The sequence below is a fragment of the Saccopteryx leptura genome, chromosome X (assembly GCF_036850995.1).
Source record: "Saccopteryx leptura isolate mSacLep1 chromosome X, mSacLep1_pri_phased_curated, whole genome shotgun sequence".
NCBI classification, from domain to species: Eukaryota; Metazoa; Chordata; class Mammalia; order Chiroptera; family Emballonuridae; genus Saccopteryx; species Saccopteryx leptura.
In genome coordinates this window covers 52,083,391-52,106,869 of record NC_089516.1, presented here as the reverse complement: position 1 = coordinate 52,106,869, position 23,479 = coordinate 52,083,391, and the positions used below count along the sequence as shown (strand labels likewise).

The window sequence follows — 23,479 nt, the reverse complement described above, 5'->3', positions numbered from 1 at the left end:
CTTCTATCTAGTTTTCTTTGTGCCCCTCCCCCTCCCCCTCTCCCCCCTCCCCCCGTAACCACCACACTCTTATCAATGTCTCTTAGTCTCACTTTTATGTCCTACCTACGTATGAAATAATGCAGTTCCTGTTTTTTTTCTGATTTACTTATTTCACTTCGTATAATGTTATCAAGATCCCACCATTTTGCTGTAAATGATCCGATGTCATCATTTCTTATGGCTGAGTAGTATTCCATAGTGTATATGTGCCACATCTTCTTTATCCAGTCATCTATTGACGGGCTTTTTGGTTGTTTCCATGTCCTGGCCACTGTGAACAATGCTGCAATGAACATGGGGCTGCATGTGTCTTTATGTATCAATGTTTCTGAGTTTTGGGGGTATATACCCAGTAGAGGGATTGCTGGGTCATAAGGTAGTTCTATTTTCAGTTTTTTGAGGAACCACCATACTTTCTTCCATAATGGTTGTACTACTTTACATTCCCACCAACAGTGAATGAGAGTTCCTTTTTCTCCACAGCCTCTCCAACATTTGCTATTACCTGTCTTGTTAATAATAGCTAATCTAACAGGTGTGAGGTGGTATCTCATGGCAGTTTTGATTTTCATTTCTCTAATAACTAAAGATGAGCATCTTTTCATATATCTGTTGGCCATTTGTATTTCTTCCTGAGAGAAGTGTCTGTTCATATCCTCTTCCCATTTTTTTATTGGATTGTTTGTTTGTTTGTTGTTGAGTTTTATGAGTTCTTTGTATATTTTGGATATTAAGCCCTTATCTGAGCAGTTGTTTGAAAATATCAATTCCCACTTAGTTGGCTGTCTGTTTATTTTGTTATCAGTTTCTCTTGCTGAGAAAAAACTTCTTAGTCTGATGTAGTCCCATTCATTAATTTTTGCCTTCACTTCTCTTGCCTTTGGAGTCAAATTCATAAAATGCTCTTTAAAACCCAGGTCCATGAGTTTAGTACCCATGTCTTCTTCTATGTACTTTATTGTTTCAGGTCTTATGTTTAGATCTTTGATCCATTTTGAATTAATTTTAGCACAGGGGGACAAACTGTAGTCCGGAAACTTGTATTTTTGATAAGGAGAAAGTACTGGAAACTCAGAATAAAATATGAATTATGTCAACTCAGATAAGATAGAAATATTCTCACGTAGGATAACAGTGTCTTTTTTTGGAGCAAATGGCCCTGTTGAGAACATGTTCCTGTAAGTGACTGCTGCAGCGCCTCAGTTCAGGTGGTTTTCAGATGAGCACATGGAGAGCTGGTTGGGTGGTGGTAACAGTACACTCAGAACTGGAAGGGAAGTGCTAGCTAGTTAGGTTTGTACTAACTTCTATTTTGCTTATTTCCTCTCTTCAAGTTCATATGTGAGGAAATGGGAAGCAAAGTAAGATATATTTATTTAATGTGCCCTTTACTGGGCAAGGTGTTTGACATGCATTATTATCATTGAATCTTAATTCCACTGTGATGTATCCAACAAACATTTTACGCAAGGGGATGCAAGTTAGTAGACTTATTCCACATTGTCTCTACTAAGACAATGCTTTTTGTGTTCTTTTCTTTTTTTCTTATTTATTTATTTTTATTTAGAAACTAAATTTAACAAGGTGAGGTTGATCAATAAGAGTACATAGGTTTCAGGTAAACATCTCTATAGCATTTGAACTGTTGCTTGTGTGTGTGCCCATCACCCAAAGTCACATCATTTTCCATCACCTTATATTTGTCCTTCTTTACTCCCCCCTTATTGCCTTCACCACCCTCGTAATCACTTCACTTTTATCTGTGTCCATAAGTCTCAGTTTTATATCTCACCCATTTTCCCATTTTCTTTTCATTCTGCCCAAGTACAATGGTAGTTACTGAGATGTCTTTTAAAAAACAAAAATTGGGTCTTGGCTGGTTGGCTCAGCAGTAGAGCATCCACCCAGTGTGTGGAAGTCCGAGGTTCGATCTCTGGTCAGGGCACACAGGAGAAGCGATCATATGCTTCTCCCCCCTCCCCTTTTTCTGTCTCTCTCTTCCCCTGCTGTAGCCATGGCTTGAAAGGTTTGAGCATGTTGGCCCCTGGGTGTTAAGATTGGCTCCATGGAGCCTCTGCCTCAGGTGGTAAAAAATAGCTCGGCTGGGAGCAGCCCCAGATGACCAGAGTATGGACAGAGTGATGGCCTCGGGGAGGGGGGTGATGGGTGCATCCTGGTCCAGCACATGCGTGAGTGTGTCTCTGTATCTCTCTGTATCTCCCCTACTCTCACTTAAAACAAGGAAACCAATAAATTTGCATTAATATATATTTGAGGCAAAAATCCTGCTTATCACCCATTAAAATTGTATGATGTTATATAATCAAAATCTTAAAGACTAGATTTCTAAGTATTAACTGCAGAGTCTGAAGCTTTGCCTGAAATATTGATGATAATCTCATACAAAAGGATACAGGTTGAACAAAAGGAAAAAAGAAATCAAACCAGAGCATCTCACCTTATTAATTTTGCTTCTGGGACAGAAAATGCATAAAGAACAATCAAGATGAGCTTTGAAAAAGGTTTCTAATTATGGTTTGGATACAGGTGTGATGACACACAGTACCTCTTCTTGTGTTAGTAAGTCATGGAAGCTATTTCAGGAGCAGATATAAACTGTTACAGTTAGACTATGATTTGGTAATTCCACATATAATCTTTTTTTATGAAACATTTCAAATATAGAAAAAAGAGAAAACAGAACTTCATAGGCAGTAAACAGTCATCATCCAAACTGCATAGTTGTGAACATTTTGGCTTCTTTGTTTAACAGTTTTCTTGTACCTACACAATCCAAAAAGTATAGATAAACTAAATCTCATCTCAAGGTAGTCTCTCTCCTGGAGTTAGTGTACATCATTCTGATATGTAATTTTATATTTTTGTAATAAATGTAGGCATAACAATACACATGAGTTTTTAAAAGAAACATTTTAAAAAAGATTTTGTTTATTCATTTTAGAGAGAAGAGAGAGGAAGAAAGAGGGAGAGAGAGAGAGCGAGGGAGGAACAGGAAGCATCAACTCCCACATGTGCCTTGACCAGGCAGGCCTAGGGTTTCCAACCAGCGACCTCAGTGTTGCAGGTTGATGCTTTATTCACTGCACTATCACAGGTTAGGCCAGGAATTAGTGTTTGTTTTTAAAATTTACATACTAATAGTATCTTACTATTATCTTCTTTTGTAAACTTCTTTCAGTCAAATTATGTTCATGTTGGCATATATAGTTCTCATTCATTTTCATTGTTGCAGTGTTTTCTTTATGCTAAGTGTTTTGTTGTGCAAACAAAGAACAGTTCAATTCTCCATTTCTCCTAACAAGGGGTTCTTAGGTGGTTTCCAATTTTTTACTATCAGAAACCATTCTCAAATGAAGTCTCTTGTATGCCCTGTGCACATGAGTGTAATTTTTCCATGGTTGACCCTAGAAGTAAAAAATGCTTATTTGGATGGGTATGCACATCTTCAGTTTATCTTACTTGTGACAAACTTCTCTCCAAAATAATTCTTACCAGTTTTTATATTTATCTCACCACTAGTAGGATATGTGTTCCTGTTTACCCACATCCTCACCAATACTTGGTTTTCTCAGATTTACTAACTTTTGCCAACCTGGTAGGTGTGAAATGGCATCTCTCTGTGATTTTAATTTGTACTTCCCTTTTTTTAAAATAAATTTTTATTAATGTTAATGGGATGACATTAATAAATCAAGGTACATATATTCAAAGAAAACATGTCTAGGTTATCTTGTCATTAAATTATGTTGCATACCCCTCGCCCAGAGTCAGATTGTCCTCCGCCCAGAGTCAGATTGTCCTCCGTCACCCTCTATCTAGTTTTCTCTGTGCCCTTCCCCCTCCCCCTAACTCTCTCCCTCCTTCCCTCCTGCGTCCTCCCTCCCCCCACCCCTGGTAACCACCACACTTTTGTCCATGTCTCTTAGTCTTGTTTTTATGTTCCACCAATGTATGGTACTTCCCTAATTACAAGTAAAATGGAGCATTATCTCGTTGTTGTTTTTTTAATTGTTTTTTGCTCATTCAGATTTCTTCTTGGGTAATGGTAAATGTAGCTGTTCATGTCTATACCTCTCCCCCTTTTCCCCTTAATGAGTTGCTTATCTTTTATTCTTTTTTTTCTTTTAAATCATTGAAGTAGATCTCTATATATTCTGGAAACCAATCTGTTGTTTATGTGGGTGGCATATTCTACCAGTATGGGACTTGTCTTTTACTTTGCTTATGATGTCTTTTGCCAGATATTTTCTGGCAAGGTAAGGCATTTTCTAGTCAATAAATTTCGATAAACCCTGGCCCTTTGATATATACCCCTCAAGGACCACACTAAAGAATTACGGATGAAATTATTTTATAATTAAGACAGTTCGGCATATCAGTCATAAATAGTACATAAGAGTTCAAATGAAGTATGCCCTAAGAACACAGAAATAGAAATGTTTTCTGTAAACTGCAGAATTCAAACGTCTGAGTACAGATATGAGAATTGTAAAACATAGAAAATCTCTTAGATCAGGAGTCAACCTGTTAAACGTACAAACATATTTAAAGAATAATTGGTCACTCACTAAAGGGTGAGGGAAATTAGGAAAAAAAGGGGGAGGGAGTATTAGGGAGATATTGGTATTGCTCACTCAAACATAGTCCAGGGGAAGAGTCTTGAGCAATGGACCAGGAGCATTATCATCCCATTGGTAAGGTCATGGCAAAAATTCTGGTGTGGCCAGAACTAACAGGTCTTAGCACAATGACATTAAACATTGTTAAATAATGAATTAAGAGGCAGCATAATAGGTTAAAAGGGCAGGTGCTGTAGTCGGACTGCCCAAGTTCAATTTCTGGCTCTACCACTTACTATGCAACCTTGGACAAACTTTTTTTCCTCTACGGAGAAAACCAGAACAGGGGAGTATGTAACTTGTATTGTTGTTAGGAGGACTAAATGAATTAGTAAATGTACCTGGCCAGTAGAAAACAGTCAATATGTTATCCAAATACTCAAATGCCCAGGGAAAGGAAGGGAAAATACATAAAATGGGATTGCCAGATGAAGGTAAACATGAGAATTAGGAAGATACATAGTGGAAGCCTACCTGGATCAAATGAGGTGGGGGAAGTAACTCATAAAGGGTAATTTAACCTTAGCTTTTGTTAATAACATCAATGTCCAGGACAGGCATGGGGACAGATGTGTTCTGTTTTGTGCTAGACAGAACCATACTCTGAAAATTGAGCAAGTAGAAGGGGGGAAGAAGGTGAAGGACAGTTGAAAGAATAGGATTATTTAGCCTTAAAGCAGAAGACTAAAGGGAAGACATTAGAGAAAAAGTGTGTGTGTGTGTGTGTGTGTGTGTGTGTGTGGTCTTGGAGAGAAAGCAGAAAGAGGACCAGTGAAGGACGGGAATTGCAGCATATTTCACCATATTGTAAGAGAGGGTTTTCTAATAATTATAAGAAAGCTAGTGAGTTATTTGCTAATAGAACTGTTTCCATATAGTATGGATCCCCAGGAGGCTGAGAAGATAGCAAAGCATTTCATAAAGTTTGGATGAATTGTTCTTTAGATCCCTTTAATAGAAGTTTTGTGTTTTATAGAACATTCAGTGCCTTATTAATGAGTAGTAACCAGAGGCCACCCAAGATCACGTGCCAATGCAGTAATGCCCTCAGGGCAACTCAAGTGTTTGCAGCTGGGGGGGGGAGGAGGCTGCTTACTGTATGGTCAGTGGTCCCTAAGCTGTTTCTCTGAATCTACTTTTGTAGTGAATGTATCCACTGTTACTTGCTAGCACATAGTAGGCATTCATAAATATTTATTGCTAGAGATTGTTTAAACTATAAAATAAGTTGATGGATTTGGGGAGCTTTGTCATATTTATGTCAGGCGTTCAGGTTCCTTTGCTTTCTTGATGATTCCTTGTTTTGTTCTCTGTAATCAGAGTGTGGACAAGACACCTTCCCTGTAGACCTGCTCAATGGCATGAACTTAGGTAGGAATGTTAATCACTCTGATATGCTATATTTTTACATTTTATGCAGTGGTGAACTTCTGGACCAAAAGATCTTAATGCTTTCCATAGCACACATTTCCTTCCTACATTTCCTATTTATTTCTCCTGTTCTATTTCTTGCCAAGGACTTTTCTAGTACCCCCAATACCCTGGACCTCCACTGTTTTCCTTCCCTGTACAAAGCAGCACCTCTTGCTCTTCCCTAATTTAGTTTTGTCTCTGTTTTCCTATTTTCTCTAATTGCCTTTCTCACAATTTAGTGTCCCCCTCTTTTGCATTTCTCCTGATCTGTCAGAAGCAGAAATGCTTCTTATCTGTAGAAATTCAAGTTTGTATTCAAAAGAAAAACAGTTTCCTCTATATTAAAAACAACTTTCAGCTGGTTGCAAAGGGAACTGATGAGGTTTGCATGCATGCTCATATTCAGTTCCCCTTTGTGGCCAGTGAGACTTGAAAAACACTAGAACATACAGGGTCAGCTCTTGTGGGGACTGATTACTGACTTCCAAATATATGTGGCAAGTTGCGAGAGAAGTCAGCTAAGTAAGTAAATGTGGGTCTAACGCTCTGGTAGTTTGTTTGCATTTGTGATTTTGAAAATAACAAAATCTCAAGAAATGAGTACAACCCAGCATAGTGGGAATGTCTTTCTATGTTAGTGCCCCCCATCTGTGGGGGTATGTCCCAAGACCCCCATGGATGTTTGAAACCATGGATAGAACCCTATATATACTATGCTTTTTCCTATACATACACACATGATAAAACTTAATTTATAAATTAGGCACAGTAAGAGATTAACAGCGATAATAATAAAATAGAATAAATATAACATACTGTATTAAGGTCATGTACATATATGGTCTCTCTCTCTGAATCATCTGATAGCCAAGATGCCTAGAAAGTGACTAATAGGCAGGGAATGTAGACAGTGTGGAAGCAGTGGACAAAGCAATGATTCACAGCCCAGGAGACAGTGAGAGATTTCATCAAGCTATTCAGGAAAATGCATGAATTGAAAAGGGAGAAGCTATATACAGAGGATAAACAGTACAAAGGAAACAGTAAAGATTCATGATATTTTTAATACAACTTTTAATATAAGAAATAATCCAAACAAGCTGACAGCTCCAAGATCAAAATGGGACATGGTGGACATCCCTTTGCAAAGTAAACTTAACTTTTCTTTTTGGAATATTACCCAAGAAACGATGGACTCTGAGGTATACATACTATATTAATCCACAAGGAAAGAGCCAGTGCACTGTACTTGGAGAGAAATACATAAAAACCAGTTAGAACATTACAGTGGCAAAACATTATAAAACATATGGTAGATTAAAAATGGTAGATTACCATTCTCTGTAGCTCCTTCCAACCAGAGGTAAAGTCTTTGCCTACCTCTTGAATATGGGCAGGTACTCTGACTTGCTTTGATCAATAAAGTGTGGTGGATGTTGCTTCACCTGTGGTGGTGCAGTGGGTAAAGCGTCGACCTGGAATGCTGAGGTCAGAACCCTGGGCTTGCCTGGTTAAGGCACATATGGGAGTTGATACTTTCTGCTCCTCCCCCATTCTCTCTCTCTCTTTCCTCTCTAAAAAATGATAAATAAAATCTAAAAAAAGTTGATAAAAAAAAGTGTGGTGGATGTTAAGAGGCCTTACAGCTTCCAGTTTTACCCTCTTAGAATCCCGAGATCATCATGTTGCAAATAAATTCAGGGTGAAAGATCAGATGGAGAGGGATGCTCGCCCTGCACAAACATACCAGCTGAGGCTCCAGGCATGTGAGTGAGGCCATCTTGGACCACTCACCTCAGCTGAGCTGCCAAATGACTAAGAAGCTGCATGAATGACCACAGGTGAGAATTACAGAAGAACTGGCCAGCTAAGCCCTGAAAAAATTACAGAATTGACAATGAACAGATGGTTGTCAGAAGCCACCAAGTCTGAGGCTGGTATGCAATATATAAATGATGCATATAATAGAAATGAAAAGTATTGTACCACTGATTTCTAAAAAGGTGACAACAAATTTGGTAATTTGTTAAAAAAAAGACAATGCTCAGACTTATTTTAATTGAAAGCTGTGTGTGTGTGTGTGTGTGTGTGTGTGTGTAAGAGAGAGAGAGGAAGAGATATTATATACTGCAGGGTGGAGTTGCAGGGTTTTTGAATTTAGTAACAAACGTGTTCTCATGGATAAAAAGCAAATGCTCCCCTGATGGAGATCATGAGGCAACTGGTTAGAGGTTGAAGATGAAGCAATCCACATAGTTTGTTAGGCTGACAGGAGGAAATGACTATGGTGGAGGAAGGTGATTTCTCCTACATGTTCTTCATTAGGTGAAATATGCTTTAAATCACATTAATAGTCATGACATGTTTTTATAACAAACCTTTTAGTATCACTTGACTTTTAAAAACTGTCTATGGATTGCTATGATTAAAAAAAAAAACTTAAATGAAAACTAAAAATATTGTAAAAGCTTTCACATACTCCAATGTCAGACTTTCTTTTTACTACTAGTATAATTATAGTTGATAAGGTTTTACAAAGGTGACTCTTCCGATTATCACTAGTACAAAACAAACTAAAAAATCCCCAAAGAACATATCCTATTAAAGGCAGATGAATGGCACTGGGATTTCATCTTATGGACAGAAATCCATTGTCTTTACAATTACTTTCATTCTATAACATTGAAAGTGTTTTTCAGTTACTAAGATGAAGAAGTTTATCATTTCGTTCGATCTTAAAAAACTAAACTTTTAAACTGCCTTAAGCTTCTGGTTGAAAAATAGTACAATGCTGGCAATTTAATGCTCCAACCTTTATTAGCAAAAGAGGTTTAACCAGGGCTGGTAATACATTGCCCTCTGCTGGCGCCACCAAAGATATGAGTCTTACAGACTTTTTCTGGGTTAAATTTTAACTATTGTTTCTTCTTGCCCATTTTTTCTACCAGATATTTCAGGAGATATGAAACTCCAGAGAACTTCTATTTCCTGGATTCGACACTTCATTTGCAGATTTAATAAAACAATACATTTTAGGCTCATTTTTGATGGCGAAAGGGGAAGAAGAAACATCATGGCAGTATCAGAAACTATGCCATGTACAGTGCAATTTGAGAACTATCCGAAACACCAAGAGTTATTTAGAGTGGTGCCTTAGAATGACTATTTCAAGTCTCATATACCTCCATCCATCAAAAGATTACCAAGATGCAACCACCAACATGAAGTTGATTTAGGCAAGGATCAGCAATGAATGCTTAAATCATTGGGTACAAGGGAAACAATATATTCAGAGTCTTAAAATATGACCCTCAGATTATTTACCAGTTACAAAGAGGAAAAAGTATCTTTACCATGGAGAGTTGGCATAAATGAGTAATTTCCAGGTTTAAAATTAGAAACAGGTTTATAAGTGAGATACATTTTTGGCCACTGGGGATACTTGATCATCTTATTTAAAACAATAAACCAGATTCTGGTAGCAGCTAAGAATATGGGCTCTGAAGTCACATTACCTGGGTTCAAATATAGGCCCTATAATATACCAGTTATATTACCATTAACAAGTTATTTATCTAATATGAACCTAAATCTCCTTATGCAGAAAATAATAGTATGTTAAACTTAAATTAAATTAAAATTAATTTAATTTAACTCATTAAAATTAAATGAGTTTATATAAAACACTTCAGTGGCTGTCATGTATAATAATAATAATAATAATAATAATAATAATAATATTTTAAATGTAGTTCTCAGGAAAGTTGTTACTTCAATACCTGAGGCTCTTAAGAAGAGAAAATGAATACAGACACTGATAGGTACAGGAGGTAAGACTTCATACACCAAATGCTCCCTTGTCTTCCTTTGCCATTTCTCTCTCTCTCTCTCTCTCTCTCTCTCTCTCTCTCTCTCCTTTTCCCCTTTAAATAAGGACAGGAAGTAACATGGAGCAAGGGGCTCAACCTTAAGACAACTTTATTTAGAAATGTGAGAGAAGTGACTGGTAAATAAACAGCCCGGTATAGATGATATAGGATGCCTTTAAAATTCTCTGGGAGTGACATCAAAGAAATGGCTCCATGAGGAGCGCGACCAACAAATCTTCCCAAAATTTCAAAAAGTTCATCAACCAGAGACAGAAAAATCTATCCTTGGAGCGTCTGGGAGTTCCACACACTGAAGGCGAAGGTAGGATCAAGCGAAAAATTGACTAAGTATATAATCAACCCTGAAGGAAATAAGTTGGACAAAGGAACATTCTGCCTTCCTCACTAACCTGAGCAAAGGTTGCTTTCACTTGGAACTGAGAATCGGAGGGGGGCTAAGGGTGTGGAGGAAGCTAGGCTGCAGCACGGATGTTCATTCAAGCCAAGGAAAGAGTGTGCCTGTGGTGAATCAGCCCATGTGAGCAAACGCCCACGCGCGCCCCTTAGGCAGCAGCTGCCAGCGGCAAGTGGGGAGTGCGCCAAAGCGAATTTCCCTATGCCTGAGTCTCTCTGGGCGGGTGGGGCGCCTCACCCAGCCATTCAAGCTAACAATCAAGCGTCTGAGGAAGGGTGCGTGGGCAGCTTGCAGTCCTTTCTGGAGCAGATCGGCGGATCCAATTGCTGAAATGAGCTTAACCCCCAGTCTGTTCACCTCCCAACCGACCTATGCAGCTCTAATTGACAAGATCTCTCTCAGTTCAGCAATCTAATACAAGAGGCGTGATATCTTTTAGTGTCTCTTGCTAAAGGGGTGGGGGAAACTTCTGATTGGTAGAGCTTTCATACTCAGAAATATATGCTAAAAAGAGGGACTTGGCAGATGTTTCGGCCTCCTGTACTGCAGGCAGTGACTAGGGCATCTTCTTCCCAGCAAAACAGGTTACAAAGTGCGGAAAGCCTGGGGAGAGTGGTTCCACAAAGTGCCAGGCGTGCTGAACAGGTCCGGAGGCTCATAGAAAGTCACCTTAAGAGCAATTGGCTCCCAGCCCCGCCTGATTACTCTGTTGGCTCTGAATGCCAGAGCCCTACCCAGAGCCCTGCATTAAGTGGGGATAGAGTGGGGATTTGCCAGCTCTTTGAGCCTCTTACATCCCAGACAGAGGCAGTGGCAGCCTCATAGCTGGATCATCAGGCTGCTAATTCAGGAAGGAGAGACTAGGAGAGAGGCTCGGGAAAACGGACTCTTTCATTGTCGGAGCCTGCAAAAGCGAACAAGCCTTTACTACCAACGAGAATGAAGCCTAATATATGACATCGCCGTAGAGTCTCATCAACTGCAAATCTCTACCTAAGCGTGCCACAGGGGCAGAGTCTGGGGTACAGAGTCACCGACCAGGAAGAGGGAGAGAAAAGAAAAAGGAAGAAGAAGTTAACCTCTCAAAATCAAGAAAAATCCACAGACTTTATAACTTGTTCCAGAATTTTTTTGTTTCTTTCATCTTCTTCCTTTATTATTATTATTTCTATTTCCTCCACCTTAGTCCTTTTATTCTCTGCCCATCTTATTCTTTCCTCTTCTTGAACTACACTACCCATAAGTGTTACATTTTATTTCTTTTCTTAAGGAAACCCTTAACTCTCTCGCTCATTTTGTTTTTTTCTTTTTTCTTCTTTTTCTTTTCCCCTTTTTCTTATTTCTCCCTCTCTATTAGTTTCTTCCTTTCTCCTTCTACTTTTCCTCTCACTCAATCCTCACATCACGAACAAATTATTTAATTTAGGGCTAGAGCAGGGGTCTCAAACTCACGGCCCGTGGGCCGCATGCAGCCCGCCGAACAATTTTGTGCGGCCCGCAGACTAATCCACGAAGTTCAAGAAAAGTGTTGCGTAACAGTTGCCTTTTGTAGACCTACTGCGGCCCGCCGAACGGCTGTGATCTTGCTCTGCAGCCCACATGCTGAGCTGAGTTTGAGACCCCTGGACTAGAGTTTTTTTGTGTGTGTGGCATTTTGGGTGCTTTTTAACTTATTAGCATTCCTACCAACCCAGGATCTCCATTCTATTTAGTTTTTGCTCCACTTAATACAATAGTTATTTTTTTGCCTTTTTCCTGTTTCCCCCTTATCCCTCTCATTATATCTCTTAGTTGACCATCACTTACAAGCAAATCATTTTATACTTGACCCAAATTTTTTCATTTTTTGCATTTTGTGGGTCCCTACTTACTTTTCTGCCCCTAGAACACTTCCCCCCAACTCAGGCCCTCCGTTATAGGCAGTTTTTGTTCCATTTAGCATAATATAATACACAATTCATCACGATATTTTCCTAAGGTGGTGGGGAAAGGAGGGGAAGAGAAGAAAGAAAAGGGGAGGGGGAAATAATAAATTATTATTGATTTTTTTTCCAATTTTTTTCCTTTTTTCCTTTTTATTCTTTATTAATTCTCATTAGTACTATCAAAAAGAACAACCTCAGTTGCCATTAAGAAAAAGGAATCGAATATCATGGATACAAAAGATAGAGAAGTAGCACAGAGAGATGTGGAAAAATCTATGGAGAAAAACTTTAATATACAGGAAACCTTGGAGCTAAATGACAGAGAATTTAAAATAGAAATCCTTAAAAATACTCAGAGATATACAAGAAAACACAGAAAGGCAATTTAGGGAGCTCAGAAAACAACTCAATGAACACAAAGAATATATTACCAAGAAAATTGAAACTATAAAGCAAATCAAACAGAGATGAAAAACTCAATTCATGAACTGAAAAATGAAGTAACAAGTTTAGCTAATAGAATAGGCTAGATAGAAGGTAGGATTAGTGACATAGAAGACAAGCAACTTGAGGCACAACAGAGAGAAAAAGAGAGAGACTCAAAAATTAGAAAAATGAGAAAGCCCTACAGGAATTGTCTGACTCCATCAAAAAGAATAACATAAGAATAATATGTATATCAGAGAAAGAAGAGATAGAAAATGGAATGGAGAATATATTCAAACAAATAATAGACAAGAATTTCCCAAGCCTGTGGAAAGACCTAAAGCCTCAAATTCAAGAAGCAAACAGAACACCAAGTTTGCTTAACCACAGCAAACCTACTCCAAGGCACATCATAATGAAAATGGCACAAACCAACAACAAAGAAAAAATTCTCAAGGCAGCCAGGGAAAAGAAGAATACAACATATAAAGGAAGGCCTATTAGATTATCATCAGATTTCTCAGCCAAAACTCTACAAGCTATAAAAGAGTGGACCCCAATATTTAAAGCCCTAAAAGAAAGAAACTTTTAGTCAAGAATATTATACCCATCAAAGCTATCCTTCAAATACTTAGGAGAAATAAAAACATTCACAAATACAGAAAAGATGAGGGAATTTATCATCAGAAAACCCCCACTCCAGGAAATACTAAAGGGGGTTTTCCAACCAGATTCAAAGAACAATACAAAACAAAATCACAAGTAAAAGCTCCAAGAAGAACACAATAAAACAGAATTTAAACTGTGACAACAAAAACAAAAAAAAGGGGAGAGGACGGAGATTAACAGGAGTAAAGGACGATGAAGTGCAGAAACACTAATAAGATAGGGTACTACAATGAATATGGTAGGTACCCTTTTCATTACTTAATAGTAACTACCCTTGAAAAAACAACCACAGAAGCACATGACTTAAAAAAGGTAGCAACAGAGTAAAGATGTATGGAATACAAATAAACAAAAACAAATGATAGAAAAACAAAGAGAAGAATCAAACAAGAATCAAAACTAACAGAAAGCAATTTATAAAATGACAATAGGGAACCCACAAGTGTCAATAATTACACTAAATGTAAATGGATTAAACTCACCAATAAAAAGACAAAGAGTAGCAGAATGGATTAAAAAAGAAAATCTAACTGTATGCTGCCTACAAGAAACACATCTAAGCAACAAGGATAAAAACAAATTCAAAGTGAAAGGCTGGAAAACAATACTCCAAGCAAATAACATATATAAAAAAAGCAGATGTAGCAATACTTATATCGAATAATGCTGACTACAAGATAGAAAAAGTACTGAGAGACAAAAATGGTTATTTCATAATGATTAAGGGGTCACTGAATCAAGAAGACATAACAATCCTTAATATATATGCACCAAACCAAGGAACACCAAAATATATAAGACAGCTACTTATTGATCTTAAAACAAAAACTGACAAAAATACAATCATACTTGGAGACTTCAATACACCGCTGACGGCTCTAGATCGGTCATCCAAACAGAGAATCAATAAAGATATATTGTAAACAAAACACTAGAGCACCTGGATATGATAGACATCTACAGGGCATTTCATCCCAAAGCGACAGAGTATACATTTTTCTCTAGTGTACATAGAACATTCTCAAGAATTGACCATATATTGGACCACAAAGAATAACATCAGCAAATTCAGAAAAATTGAATTGTACCAAGCATATTTTCTGATCATAAAGCCTTGAAACTAGAATTCAACTGCAAAAAAGAGGGAAAAAACCCACAAAAATGTGGAAACTAAAGAACATACTTTTAAAAAATGAATAGGTCAAAGAAGAAATAAGCGCAGAGATCAAAAAATATATACAGACAAATGAAAATGACAATACGACATATCAGAATCTCTGGGATTCAGAAAAAGCAGTAATAAGAGGGAAGTTCATACCAGTTCAGGCCTATATGAACAAACAAGAGAGAGCCCAAGTGAATCACTTAACTGCACACCTTAAGGAACTAGAAAAAGAAGAATAAAGACAACCCGAAACCAGCCAAAGAAAGGAAATAATAAAAATCAGAGCAGATATAAATGAAATAGAGAACAGAAAAACTATAGAAAAAATTAATAAAACAAGGAGTTGGTTCTTTGAAAAGATCAACAAAACTGACAAACCCTTAAGGCAAGACTCACCAAGGAAAAAAGAGAAAGAACTCATAGAAACAAAATCCAAAATGAAAGAGGAGAAATAACCACAGACATCATAGATATACAAAGAATTATTGTAGAATACAACGAAAAAGTATATGCCACCAAATTGAACAATCTAGAAGAAATGGATAAATTCCTAGAACAAATACAACCTTCCTAGACTGAGTCATGAAGAAGCAGAAAGCCTAAACAGACCAATTAGCAGGGAGGAAATAGAAAAAACTATTAAAAACCTCCCCAAAAATAAAAGTCAGGCCCAGACAGTTATACTAGTGAATTCTATCAAACATTCAAAGAAGACTTGGTTCCTATTCTACTCAAAGTCTTCCAAGAAACTGAAGAAGAAGCAATACTTCCAAACACATTTTATGAGGCCAACATAACTCTCATACCGAAACCTGGCAAGGACGGCACAAAAAAAGAAAACCACAGACCAGTATCTCTAATGAATACAGATCCTAAAATACTAAACAAAATACTGGCAAATCGAATACAACAACATATTGAAAAAATAATACATCATGATCAAGTGGGATTCATCCTAGAATCTCAAGGATGGTTCAACATATGTAAAACGGTTAACGTAATACATCATATCAACAAAACAAAGAACAAAAACCACATGATCTTATCAATAGATGCAGAAAAGGCATTCGATAAAATACAACACAATTTTATGTTTAAGACTCTCAACAAAATGGGTATAGAAGGAAAATATCTCAACATGATAAAGGCCATATATGATAAACCATCAGCCAACATCATATTAAATGGCATAAAACTGAGGAATTTTCACTTTAAATCAGGAACAAGACAGGGTTGTCCACTCTCTCCACTCTAATTTAACATGGTGCTAGAAGTTCTGGCCAGAGCAATCAGACAAGGGAAAGAAATAAAAGGCATCCATATCGGAAAAGAAGAAGTAAAGGTATCACTTTTTGCAGATGATATGATCCTATATATCGAAAACCCCAAAGAAGCCACAAAAAGATTACTGGAAACAATAAACCAATACAGTAAGATCACAGAATACAAAATTAACATACAAAATCCATAGCCTTTCTATATGCCAACAATGAAATATTAGAAAACGAACTAAAAAAAATAATCCCCTTCACAATTGCAACAAAAAAAATGAAAATACCTAGGAATAAACATAACAAAGAATGTAAAGGACCTATATAACGAAAACTACAAAGCACTGTTAATGGAAATTGAAAAAGATACAATGAGATGGAAAAATATTCCTTGCTCTTGGATAGGAAGAATAAATATAATCAAAATGGCCATATTACCCAAACCAATTTATAAATGTAATGCAATTCCCATCAAAATTCCTATGACATTTTTTAAAGAAATGGAACAAAAAATCATCAGATATATATGGAAGTATAAAAAACCCCGAATACCCAAAGCAATCCTAAGGAAAAAGAATGAAGCTGGGGGCATTACAATGACTGACTTCAAACTATATTATAGGGCCACGACAATGAAAACAGCATGGTATTGGCAGAAAAATAGACACTCAGACCAATGGAACAGAATAGAAAGTCCAGAAATAAAACCACATACATATGGTCAAATAATTTTCGATAAAGGGGCCAACAACACACAATGGAGAAAAGAAAACCTCTTTAACAAATAGTGCCGGGAAAACTGGAAAGCCACATGCAAAAGAATGAAACTCGACTACAATTTGTCCCCTTGTACTAAAATTAATTCAAAATAGATCAAAGACCTAAATATAAGACCTGAAACAATAAAGTACATAGAAGAAGACATAGGTACTAAACTCATGGACATGGGTAACAAAGAGCATTTTATGAATTTGACTCCAAAGGCAAGAGAAGTGAAGGCAAAGAAAAATGAATGGGACTACATCAGACTAAAATGTTTTTGCTTAGCAAGAGAAACTGACAACAAAATAAACAGACAGCCAACTAAATGGGAGATGATATTTTCAAACAACTGCTCAGATAAGGGCCTAATATCCAAAATATACAAAGAACTCATAAAACTCAACAACAAACAAACAAACAATCCAATAAAAAAATGGGAAGAGGACATGAACAGACACTTCTCGCAGGAAGAAATACAAATGGCCAACAGTTGTATGATAAGATGCTCATCTTCATTAGTTATTAGAGAAATGCAAATCAAAACTACAATGAGAAACCACCTCACACCTGTTAGATTAGCCATTATCAGTAAGACAGGTAATAGCAAATGTTGGGGAGGCTGTAGAGAAAAAGGAACCCTCATTCAGTATTGGTGGGAATGTATAGTAGTACAACCATTATGGAAGAAAGTATGGTGGTTCCCCAAAAAACTGAAAATAGACCGAATAATCCCTCTACTGCAGGGATCCCCAAACTACGGCCCGCAGGCCACATACAGCCCCCTGAGGCCATTTATCCAGCCCTGCCACACTTCCAGAAGGGGCACCTGAAGGGGCACCTCTTTCATTGGTGGTCAGTGAGAGGAGCACATTGACCATCTCATTAGCCAAAAGCAGGCCCATAGTTCCCATTGAAATACTGGTCAGTTTGTTGATTTCAATTGACTTGTTCTTTATTTTAAATATGATATTTGTTCCCGTTTTGTTTTTTTACTTAAAAATAAGATATGTGCAATGTTCATAGGGATTTGTTCATAGTTTTTTTTATAGCCCGGCCCCCTCCAACGTTCTGAGTGACAATGAACTGGCCCCCTGTGTAAAAAGTTTGGGGACCCCTGCTCTACTGGGTATATACCCCCAAAACTCAGAAACATTGATATGTAAAGACACATGTAGCCCCATGTTTATTGCAGCCTTGTTCACAGTGGCCAAGACATGGAAACAACCAAAAAGCCCTTCAATAGAAGACTGGATAAAGAAGATGTGGCACATATACACTATGGAATACTACTCAGCCATAAGAAATGATGACATCGGATCATTTACAACAAAATGGTGGGATCTTGATAACATTATATGGAGTGAAATAAGTAAATCAGAAAAAACCAAGAACTACATGATTCCATACATTGGTGGGACATAAAAAGGATACTAAGAGACATGGACAAGAGTGTGGTGGTTACCGGGAGTGGGGGGAGGGGGGTGAGGGAGGGAAGGAGGGAGTGGGGCAGGGGGAGGGGGAGGGGCACAAAGAAAACTAGATAGAGGGTGACGGAGGACAATCTGACTTTGGGTGATAGGTATGCAGCATAATTGAATGACAAGATAACCTGGACATGTTTTCTTTGAATATATGTATCCTGATTTATTGATGTCACTGCATTAACATTAATAAAAATTTATTTATATAAAAAAAATTCTCTGAACTTCCCTGCAATTCAAGTGGTTGTTTTTCAGTGTATAGGTGTAGAGCAGTGGTAGTCAAACTGGTCCCTACCGCCCACTAGTGGGCGTTCCAGCTTTCATGGTGGGCGGTAGCGGAGGAACCAAAGTATAAATAAAAAGATAGATTTAACTATAGTAGGTTGTTTCAGAAAGCGTTATTCTGCCAAACTTAGCAAAAATCCCACATAAAGTACTTGGTAAATAATTATTATTATATGCTTTAACGCTTTATAAATTTTATAAAGTAAAGTTACTTTCCTACTTTATAAATCACCAGTACTATGGACCGGGTTGGTGGTCAGAAAATTTTATTACTATCAGAGACACAAAAGTGGGCGGTTGGTATAAAAAGGTTGACTACCCCGGTGTTGATGGTTTGTACCTGTGGTGATATGATGGCCTAAATTATTTTTAGAATTCTATTGTCAAATGATTCATTTTCAGAAAGCTTTACCAACTTTTGGCTTTTCAAAGAACATGTAAAAAAAAAAGAACGAAAAGAGAATCATAGGCCCTGAAGTTATAATATGATCCATAGTTGACTGACTCAAAGACAGTAAAATTAAAAATTGGCCTGTCCTCTAGACTTGATTCGGGGGGGGGGGTGAACACACACTATGGAGTACAAAGATGTGTTGTAAAATTGGGCACCTGAAACCCAAATTATTATATTGACCAGTTTTACCCCAATATATTCAATTAAAAAATGTTTCTTCTCTTCCCTAAGCCTGCTAATTTTCTGTCTGCTTTCCAACTGCCACTTCTGTGGTCTTTCCAAGTCTTATGACTACCACTGACATGATAGAGTGTTTCTGTGGTGAGTATTTCTAGAAGGCAGTGTCTATCCCTTGCCTATATGAAAAGTTGAAAGCCAAAGTTGAAGTACAGTGAAACGCTGATTAGTAGGCCCATTGAAGTTTTGTCATTAGACCTTTCTTACAAAGCTAATCATTTTTTTGTACTATCATAAATTCCCAACCTTTGGATTATAACTTCTGCTGCTTTTTAATAGTTCTTGAGGAAAATGCTCCCATGGTTTGCTGAAAACCCAGCTCTTTGAAGCATATTAATCCCACCTGATTAAGGGTGGGGTGGCCATGATTATACCTGCTCGTAGCAGGTGGTTGAGGGCCTGAGAACACTGCAACTAGAGACAGGGCTGTGGCCAGACACCACATCCTGAAGAAAGCAGGGGGCTCAGTTAGCCTTGAACAAACCACAGCTTTTAGTAACAGGTCGTGCTTCACTCCTAAAGGCAACCACTGGCTTGGGTGTGCATTGAACTGGACAAAGAAAGGCTTCAACTGCCCTCCCCACCCTTTTGGAGAAATAATTATCTTTCACATGTGATACTCTAATGTGGGCTACATAAGGCATGTCTCCTCTTCTTTTACACTAGCTTTCCAATGCCCTGATCCAGTCTGGTCAGAGAGAGTACTGATAAGACCAATTGCAGCCAGATTAGACACTAGCTTGCACAGCCTAAAGCCACTATTTAGTTGAAACACAAAGGTTCAGGAATAACTGAGCTGTTCTGTATCTTCTGGGTTCTGGCTCTGAGGGAAGTTAATAAGAGACTCTTATCTTAACCCCAATAATCCATGTGTGTCAGGAAAGTTCTCATGCACCCCTGCTATATACATCTCACCATAGATTGTCCAAATAAATGGCCACATGTCTACCCTTTGAACCTTTCTTACTGCTCCACTGCAAATAAATTCTTGATCAGAGTAAAAAACATAGCTCATACACAAATATCTCAAAAGCAAGAAACTTAGCAAAAAGCAGGACTTACAATTTGGGGAACTACTCTAATACCTCATGAAGTAAATCATGAGAATCAGAGCATAACACTTAGGAGACAGATCAGTGTTTGGCAGATAATACTGGAAGTAATTAGAAATGTTAGTCAAGAGCATTTGGACTTGGATAACAAAAGCAAAACTTTGGAGAAGAGGTGGATGGGAAAGATGTATGAGAAAAAATAAAACTACTGGTGACCTGAATGTGAGAAGTCAAAGGGACCACTTTTATAGAGAACTTGCAATTCTTGGAAATTTTGTCTGATGAGTTATATTTTTGTTAATCTAGTATTCTCTGACATTTATGGTTTTCTACCAATTGCAATTTTTTCCCAGTGTCTTAGATAAATATAAATAAAAATTTCCTTATATTTCAGTTAGGGAACTGAAAATCACCTGAATCATAAAGAATTTATACTGATATCGATGGGATAAAAATTAGCTTAATGAAGTCCAAAGTTCTCAAAGATTAAAAAAAAAAAATTGGACTTGATTTCTTCTGTAGTCAATTCTGTTACTTGAGAGCCTAGAACAGTAAACCTTGTCTGAATGAAATAAAAATAACTCAAAACTTGGCCCTAGTTCACTTACCATTAGTATCATAAGGTACTCTTATTGACTCAAGAAAAACTGGTAATTTCTGCTTTCAAAGGCAGAGGGTGAAGTTGGAAAAAAAAAAAAAAGGCAAGTGCTTCATTGTATCACCTTGGGAAGGCTATTTAACTTCTTTGAGACTCAATTTCCTCACATGTAAAATGGGACCACCACCACCTATTGCTAGGGTTCTTATATGCCCTGCCTAGTTCCAGCACAGAATTGTTGCCCACCATGAGTTCTCTTTATTCTCGCTCCTTTGTCCTTTCAGAACCACTTTGATGCACTGTTGTTTCCCTTTTCTAACTCATAGAGCATTTAAAATATGTACTACATGTTACCTATTAATGTGAATTCTTGGCTTGAAATTTCCAGACCCTAAATTAGCCTGTGGCCAATATAGTTCCTCTGTGACCACCAGATGCCACAAGAAATGTAGGAATTCTTGCCCTGGCCAGTTGGCTCAGCGGTAGAGTGTCGGCCTGGTGTGCGGGGGACTCGGGTTCGATTCCCGGCCAGGGCACATAGGAGAAGCGCCCATTTGCTTCTCCACCCCCCCTTCCTCTCTGTCTCTCTCTTCCCCTCCCGCAGCCAAGGCTCCATTGGAGCAAAGATGGCCCGGGCACTGGGGATGGCTCCTTGGCCTCTGCCCCAGGCGCTAGAGTGGCTCTGTTCGCGGCAGAGCGACCCCCGGAGGGGCAGAGCATCGCCCCCTGGTGGGCAGAGCGTCGCCCCTGGTGGGCGTGCTGGGTGGATCCTGGTCGGGCGCATGCGGGAGTCTGTCTGACTGTCTCTCCCCATTTCCAGCTTCAAGAAAAAGAAAATTAAAAAAATAAATAAATAAATAAAAAGTAAAAAAAAAAAAAAAAGAAACGTAGGAATTCCAATAAATATTTCTTAAATGGATTGCATTATTTAATAAAAATAGAGAGCACTAAAAATCAAAATAGAAGAAGAAATGGCAGAAATTACACATATTTATGTATTCTTGTCTGATAAATTATGAGTTGTCTTACTTGTCAATAATTATTTTAAGCACTACTTCAAGTTCTTCTTTGGTTCAAGAGTTGATTGACATCTATGGTAGCCAGCTTCCAAGATGGCTCCCAATAATAACTATTTCTGATATTGACCACTCCCAGACTAGCTCTATGTGACCAACAGAATACTGCAAAAGTGACAGTGTTGACTTCGGAGGCTATGAAAAAAAAAAAAAAAAAGGCACTGCAGCTTATGGCCTCCTCTTAAATCACTTGCTCTGGGAGGAACCAGCTATCATGCTGTGAAGACAGATGGCTGTGTGACCCTGGGCAACTTATATGACCTTGCTGAGGTTCATTTTCCTGACTTTTAAAATGAAGATATTTATTTCACAGTATTTATTTCACAGGGTATTGTGAAAATTAAATAAGGATGTCTGACACATAATAAGCCTTCATTAAATGTGGCTAATACTGGTGGTGGTGGTGACCTTGCATGACATTTGGTCTTGTGCAAAACACTCAAGAAACATTTGGTCTACACCAACCTACCTACCTAACTCTGTGTGCCATGACCAGCTACACTACCGAGGCTACAAGGGTTATTATTGGCAATACAGCCCCAACACAAGTATTGGACCAATAAAACATGAAGTATTTTTTAATGCATTACTCCTATTAACCAAAAGTATAAATAAACATTACAGATTGTTTGAATGCAGGGACATTTCTTAAGTGTGAATGTTTTTGACAGGATCACATTTCAAGGACCATTTGGCATGGACCATATGTTTCCATGGACATTCTGGACAGGACCAAATTTCAAGGGCGTTTATTGTGGACCAAATGTCTCTAGATGATTTGGACAGGACCAAATGTCTGCTAACCTGTGGTTGTGGTGGTAGAAGATGCAGTAGCAGGGGCTGGATGTGAGATGTAAAGGACGAAACAGAATCAAAGCTAATTCCTAGTTTTTTGGCATGAATAACTAAAGAAGTGGTAGTATCATTTACTGAGTTCAGAAACAATGGAGGAAAAGTTGTGGAGAACAAGGGCAATCATTTTTTTGGACCATAGGTGCTTAAGCCTCAAACAGGTAATATCAAAGTTATCTTTCAATCACTTACAAACAGTCTTCTATCTTCTCTAAATTACTTCAAACTGTTGTGTTTTTTTTTTGTTGTTCTAAGTAATTTCTTCCTGGAACATGAAAAATTGTTGAAGTAAAAATGGTACAAATTGCAGAGGCCAAATTACTCTGCCATCAATGGCCATGTATAAATCAGTTTTTAATTAAATGATGGCAAGCATTGCAAATATGAATAGCAGCAAACAAAATCTAGACACTAAGGTGGTTCTCACTTTGGTTTAGAGAGAAATATTAGTAAAATTAGGGAAGATTTATGCAATAACCATGAAATAAGGTAAGCACTGTGTGATGAGAAATGGCAAAGTACTTCAACTAATTTTAAATGAAGACTTATTAATAAAGTACTCAGACTTGATGAAATCAGATTTCTGTTCCCATTCTCAGACTCCCACTGGTTTAACTTCCCAAGAAAGGGTAGTGTGTGATGCAGGTGTGGCTTCTCAGCTATACACTCTTAGCTTTCATTTAGTTTCTAGTTCAGACTGGTTAAATAATTCTATACATAAAATTGGTTTCACAATTCTTTATATAATAATATAACTATTTGATTTCATCCAAGGTATATTTGGTCTTCAGATTCTAGCACTTTCCAGGATTCCTCAAATCCACTATGAAATACTCCAACCCAACTC

The 23,479-nt window shown here is 37.8% G+C and overlaps 1 protein-coding gene across 10 annotated transcripts in view; it reads right to left on the bottom strand.

The window, feature by feature from the left end:
• Positions 1 to 23,479, bottom strand: part of CASK (calcium/calmodulin dependent serine protein kinase) — a 516,731-nt gene that overhangs the window by 216,584 nt on the left and 276,668 nt on the right. The window lies entirely within an intron of this gene.